The following is a 7115-nucleotide window of genomic DNA, read 5'->3' on the forward strand; positions in this document are numbered from 1 at the left end:
AAGCATCTGTAACCCGAGGTACCACTGTGTATTATGTCCCACATCCTTTGCCCATTTTATCATTACACACTTAACCTCTTCCTCTTTGGTTTCCCGTTCCAACAGCAAATTATACATTTTTGACAGTAATTTTATATTATCTTCTACAATTTCTCTTTGAAATCTTGATATTGTATAGCTAAATCCTTTCTTTTTATCATTTTATTTGGTAATATTGTAACCAATCTGTTGACCTTCTCTATAATTTCCTCAAATTCTTTTAACTTTAATTGGTTATCCACTTCTGTTAACAGCTCTCTATATGTTGGCCATTTTGTCCTCATATTTACCTTTTTTAAAGATATTGCTTCTACTAGGAATATCCACCATGGTGTTTTTTGTTCTATTAAATCTTTATATCTCTCCCATACCTTAAAAATGGCATTTCTTATTATATGGTTATGAAATCCTTTGTGGATTTTCACCTTCTGATACCATAAATATGCCAACCAAATATCATGCCCTTCCAAGTCTAACAGGTCTATATTCTTTAATTTAATCCAATCCCGAATCCAGCACATGCAGGCTGCCTCAAAGTACCGTATAATTTTAAATCTGGTAAAGAGAAACCTCTATCTTTAATGTTAGTAAAAAGTTTATATTTAATTCTCGGTTTCTTCCCTTTCCAGATAAATCTTATAATATCATTTTGCCATTCTTTGCCAGCTCACATTGCTCATCACTGGGATTGACTGAAATAAAAATAACATTTTTGGCAATACATTCATTTTAATCACTGAAATTCTTCCTAAAATTTTCAATTTTACAATTTCAAATAAACCTTTTACAAACTTTAAAATATCCAATGACTTCCCTTCTTGTCTTTCATTTTACATATAAAAGGTAAAGGTACCCCTGCCCGTACGGGCCAGTCGTGTCCAACTCTAGGGTTGTGCGCCCATCTCACTTAAGAGGCTGGGGGCCAGCGCTGTCTGGAGACAGTTCCGGGTCACGTGGCCAGCGTGACGAAGCTGCTCTGGCGAGCCAGCACCAGCGCAGCACGCAGAAACGTTTTATAGCAGGAAGGTAAACGGCGTTCCATTTTACATATACATCCCTGCATATTTTACTGTAAACTTTCAAATCTATTGCCCAGTGTGTCATTGAAGCTTTAACAAGCTCATCTTTTGTTTCCCATTCTAGTAGAAAATTATACATTTTAGACAAAAGTTTATCCTTATTTTATAAAAGTTCTTTTTCAAATTGTGATCTTTGATCCAGAAATCCATTCTTTCTATCCAATTTAAACATATTGTATAACTGGTGATAACCAATCCATAACATGGCTTCTTAAGTTTTCCATTGATTTCAGTTTGGGTTCCTCGACTGTAAAATCCAGCAGTTCCCTGTAAGTCGCCCATTGTCTGTCCATATTAACTCTCTTAATCATAATTGCTTCAATGGGAGATAGCCATAAAGGTGTTTTTCTTTCCAGCAGATTTTTATATTTCTCCCAGACTCTATGCAGATTCTTCCTAAGGATATGGTTCATAAAACTCTTGTAGATTTTAGCCTTCCCATACCAGAGACATGCATGCCAGCCGGATTTTAAGTCATGAGCCTCTAAATCTAAGATGTCTGCAATTGTCCAATACAATCCATTTTTTAACCAACACAAACAAGCTGCCTCATAATACACATGCAAATCTGGCAGAGCAAAGCCCCCTCTTTCTTTAGTATCTATCATAATTTTATGTTTAATTCTTGACTTTTCCCCCTGCCAGATAAATTTAGATATATCTTTTTTCCATTCTTTGAAGCAGCTTAAATTGTTTACAATTGGGATTGATTGGAATAAAAACAGCATCCTAGGCAATATATTCATTTTAATGGTTGAAATTCTGCCTAACAGGGGGAGTTTCATTCTCCCCATATCTCCAACGCTTTCTTAACTCCTGTAAAGGGAATTGGGGTTGCTCGTGCATAAGGGGGCTGCTGCTCTAGGCAACGTTGTCTGGCTAAACCTTTCCCTGGCTGGACAGCCCTTTCTCCGTGGCTGTCTCAGTCACTGGCAGAATCCGTCAGTGGGCATTTCCTGAACTTCTTCCAACATAAAAGCTCTTTGACGCCAAGTCTCCGCCTAGCCTCCCTGCGCGGAAGTCTTCTGCGCAGAGTGGGCGTGGCCAGCAGAGGTCCTGGGCTCTCCCCGCTGGTCTCTGTGGAAGAGTCTTGGAGCCATCTCTCCGAAGTCCTTCCCTGCTCCCCTTTCTTCCTGGTGTCACGCCGATTTCCTTCCCCAAAGGAAGTGTTCTCTCTCTCCCTGCTGGTCCCTTCTCCTGCCTTGTTGGGGAGCCTTACCTCCACTCTTGGCTCCGATGGCAGTTCCCTGACAACTCCCTTCCACAATTTAATATAATTATTTTCAAATAGTCAGCCAAATTCCCAGGTACCTAACTTTTTGGCCTATTTTTAAACCAGACGTCCTTTCTTTAAAAAAATTGACTGCTCATTCCCATGGTCCCATTCTTCCTACTGAGAAGGCTGGTCTTCTTTGCTGTTTCTACCCCAGGAAGGACAAAAGGGGGTTATAGCAGCTGTTGCGACAGGCAATGGCTGGGTAAAAATAAACCCGTTGTAACATCAAAGGGACATTTATGAGCAAAAAAAAAGCAAAGCACGTAAACAGTGATAATTTGAGATTGCAAGCAGTCCAGAGCACACTTGTTGTCTCATTAATTACCTTCTTCCATAACAAAGGAAGCCCAGTGGTGATATTGATGATGTCACCTTTGTTATTGTTCCAAGGAGGAGTTTGATTCTTCAGCAGAGGATTTCTTGTGTGGTTTTTGTTTTTTTTAGCCTCCAGCCATCCTCAAATCAAAACATTGCACCATGTTAAAAGCTTGTTGGATTGTCTCTGATGGTTTCATTTGAATGCAAAATGTGGAATGTGACTAAATCCCAGGCTTCAGCATACAGAGAGTCTTGAGCCAAAATTTATTTGAAGGCCAAGGCTGCTTTGCCAACATAGTTTGAAGGTGTCCAGCATGACCCCAAAGTTGCAAAAAAAAGAAAGTATGGGATATCATGGTTAAATATCCAAAACAAACAAAATTAAACTAGCCGAGCCCAGCTTTGACAAATTCAGTTCAGTATTGCAACAGGAGCATTGCAACAGGGGCATTGATGGCAACCTTTTTTAGAGCTATAGAGAAAGCAGAGCTTCAGTCTGTCATTGTGTCAAAAGTCGCTCAAGGCCAGCAGTTTATGGCACCAGGCCAAATCTTCCTGGCCCCTGGAGCTGCCTGACTCTGCTGATCTGACAGTTGCAGTACCTCCCCCTGGCCACCTGCAGTGATGGCACTGTGGAACAGATCCTCCCTCTGCTGCAAGTAGCCAGACTGGAGCAGAGTGCTTTTTTATGTAACAACATTTATATGCCATTTGATAATTTTTTTAAAAAAAAACCATCTCTAAGCAGTGTACAAAACTATTTTTATTATTTTTATTTATTAAATTTGTATACCACCATATACCTGTAGCTCTTAGGGCAGTTCACAACATAAAATCACAATATAAAAAACAGAAAATACATTATAAAAACAAAAACAAGGACAACCCAATTAATTATCCCTGCTCCCACAACATATTTTAAAAGGACATCGGATGTCAATCAGACAAAGGCCTGGTTTTTAAGAGGAACGTTTTTCGCCTAAAGGTGTACAGTGAAGACGCCAGCTAAACCTCGCTAGGGAAAGTATTCCACAAATGGGGAGCCACTGCAGAAAAGGCCCTGTTCTTCTGTTTCCACCCTCAAGAGTTCTCGGGAGGAGGCACACAAAGAAGGCCCTCACAAGATGTTCTCAGGGTCCAGGTAAGTTTGTATGGAGAGAGGTGGTTCTTGAGGTATTGCAGTCCTGAGCCCTTTAAGGCTATAAAATAAAGCATTAACATTTTGGAGGAGAACCTATTAAAAAGAGATGTTTGAATTAAAATCAACTGTAGCTAACAAGACATAAAAACATATGTAACTTCTACGTGTGTCTGGATACACTTGCCTAAACAAAAATGTTTTAAGCAAGCTCCAAAAAGAGTGCAGCGAAGGTGGCTACCTGATGTCAACAGGGAGTTCCAACGTGTATGGATAGCTCAATTGGTTAGAGCATGGTGCTGATAACCCCAAGGTTGCAGGTTTGATCCCCTTAAGGGACAGCTGCATATTTCTGTATTGTAGGGGGGTTGGACTAGATGATCCTCAGGGTCCCTTCCAACTCTGTGATTCTATCATTCTGTGTAGCTGCTGCCATGCTAAAAGACTGGTTCCTTACAAGTGTGGAATGAGTACTGTGTGGCACCTGTACTGCTGCCATATGTGAATATAGACCTCAGGCTAAAGAAAGCTTGGGTACCCCTGATATAAGGTAAAAGGTAAAGGGACCCCTGACCATTAGTTCCAGTCGTGACTGACTCTGAGGTTGCAGTGCTCATCTCGCTTTATTGGCCGAGGGAGCTGGTGTACAGCTTCTGGGTCATGTGGCCAGCATGACTAAGCTGCTTCTGGCGAACCAGAGCAACGCACGGAAACGCCGTTTACCTTCCCTCCGGAGTGGTACCTATTTATCTACTTGCACTATGACGTGCTTTCGAACTGCTAGGTTGGCAGGAGCAGGGACCGAGCAACGTGAGCTCACCCCGTCGCAGGGATTTGAACCGCCGACCTTCTGATCGGCAACTCCTAGGCTCTGTGGTTTAACCCACAGCGCCACCCACGTCCCTACCTCTGATATAAAGCCACCCTCAAAAGCTGAATGGCAGAATTTGCAAAATACCATTAGTTGAAGGTGCATCACGTGTGGATTATATTATTTTCTGGAGTGTGCTTGCAAGAGATCCCTCATTTGCTTGAAGCAAATAACTTTAGATTTAGCTTGCAAGTTTTGGACTCTCTCACACGCATCTCCGGTGCCTCCCCTCCCAATTTTGAACCCAAGGAGGAGACCAACTGCTCTGCCAATCCCATATCCGTCCCCTATGACAATATCCAGACTTCCTCCTCCTCTGGGCTATCAGCCTGATGCCATGGCACCTCCTTCCTGTGAAACACAGCAGGAGGAACACAAAGGACACCTATCACAGGGGGGCCCAAAGGGCCCTGATATGCTGCCTCCGTCAGAGGGAGGCTCAGGCCTAGGGACAGCTCCAGCGCTATGAGAAGGGGGAGAAAGGAAGAAAATATCACTCTGAAATAAGGTTTGGGTTGTAGTCTAATTTAGATCCCTTAATTTCAATGGATCTACTCTTGAGGACAGCTTAGTTGGATGCAACTGCTTGATAATATTGTTACACTTTACATGCAGAAGGTCCAGATTCAGTTTCCAGCATCTCCAGGTAGATGTTCCCCACCTGGAACCTTGGAGAGTCGCAGGATAATGCTGTGTTAGAGGAACCAATGGTCTGACTCTGTAGTATGCTCCTATTCAATTCCACCCTTGCTTCAGAACGATGACTAGAACCTCGCTTCATGTTTAAGGGAAGGGCCATAGCTCCTTAGTAGAGTCCCAGATATTCACGCAGAAGCCCCCAGGTTCAATTGCCGGTGGAATCTCCAGGTAGGGCTTGGAACGTTTCCCAGTCAGAAAATCCTGGAGGAGCTGCTGCTGCCAGTCAGCACAGACAGTACTGAGCTGGATGGATCAGTGGTCTGACCATTGGCTCATCTTGCTCAGGACTGTCAACTCTGACAGGCAGCAATGGCTCCCCTTGGTTCCAGGCAGGGGACATTTCCCCCGACCTACCTAGAGATGCTGCTAAGGAATGAACCTGGGACCTTCTGCATGCAAAGCAGGTGCTCCGCCTCTGAGCTACAGCCCTCTGTGGGGTTGTCTGTGGGTCCTGTGGAAGCCACAAGGAACCAACCAGCAGGCTGGATAAGGCCTGTGGGGCCACAGAAAGGCCACCCCTGTTCCAGCAATACAAGCTCAAGGGTTGCCCCATGGGTAAAAACTTCTCAGGTAGAAAATCCCTGAGATGATGAGGAATGCCCTTGTTCTGGTGGAGCAACTGTGTGTTGACTGTAGGAGAGCCCGGCTGGCTTGTAGCCCCAGGTGTAGAAGTCCTTGACACCCCGCTCCAGTGATTTATTTCTTTATCTTTCCACCCTCAAATGAAAGCTGCCTTGGAGTTCTGGAAACACCCATCTCATTAGACGACTGGTGCTCGGGGCCACCATTACCAGGATCCAAGCAGCCAAGTGGCTCACAACCTCAGAAGGCTTCCTCTCTAACTCAAAGCCACCGCCTTTCCCCTGGCCCGTAGGCCATACCTACGCATGTTGAGACTGTCCGCTGGACCTGGCAGGTGTTCCTGCATCCACCTGTTTATTGCTTTCTCCCTCCAAGAACACAGTGCCTCGGGCCATGGACTTGGAAGCGCTCCGGTGGGAACGTTCCTCTGTCTCCGGTTCCACGTCGCTCCCGGGATGAGTCTGGGCAGATCCCGCCCAGCCGAGAGAATATTTGCCCTCAAGAGGCCTTGTGGGGCTTCAAATCATGGTGGCTCAGGCAAGGGCAGGGATGAAGGAAGTGCCAGCTCAGGCTGCCACCTGCCCATCGCCCCTCCCCCTGGCACCCATCCAGGCTTCGCATAGGCCTTTTTGAGGCAAGGGCGAAAGAGAAAAGGGTCTCCCTCGGCAATAAGATCCTGGAAGGGTGGGGAGAGAGGATGGGTGCTGCAGCAGAGCCTGGGAAAGCCAGCTCCCAACCCAGCACCCTTGTGGGTGGCCTGCCGTGCACCCTCCCACCTGTCAAAATGCAGATGCGAGAGGCCTAGCACCCAGGGTTGTTGGTAAGGATCTGATCACAGAAGCTGTGGAGAAGCAGACACATCATGCTGAGTCTAAGCAAGGAGCCACTTAGGCAGTGGGAACACAGGAAGCTGCCTTGTACAGAATCAGAAGACCCTTGGTTCATCTTGCTGAGTATGGCACGCACTGACTGGCAGCAGCGGCTCTGTAGCGTTTCAGATGTTTGTCATGTGCGGCTTCAGTTGCAGATCATAGGTCCATTTAGCTCAGTATTGCATACACTGACTGGCAGCAGCTCTCCGCTGAGCTAAAACCAAACACGGAGCCAGACTGT

Source organism: Podarcis raffonei, chromosome Z, assembly GCF_027172205.1.
Source record: "Podarcis raffonei isolate rPodRaf1 chromosome Z, rPodRaf1.pri, whole genome shotgun sequence".
In the NCBI taxonomy this organism is placed as follows: domain Eukaryota; kingdom Metazoa; phylum Chordata; class Lepidosauria; order Squamata; family Lacertidae; genus Podarcis; species Podarcis raffonei.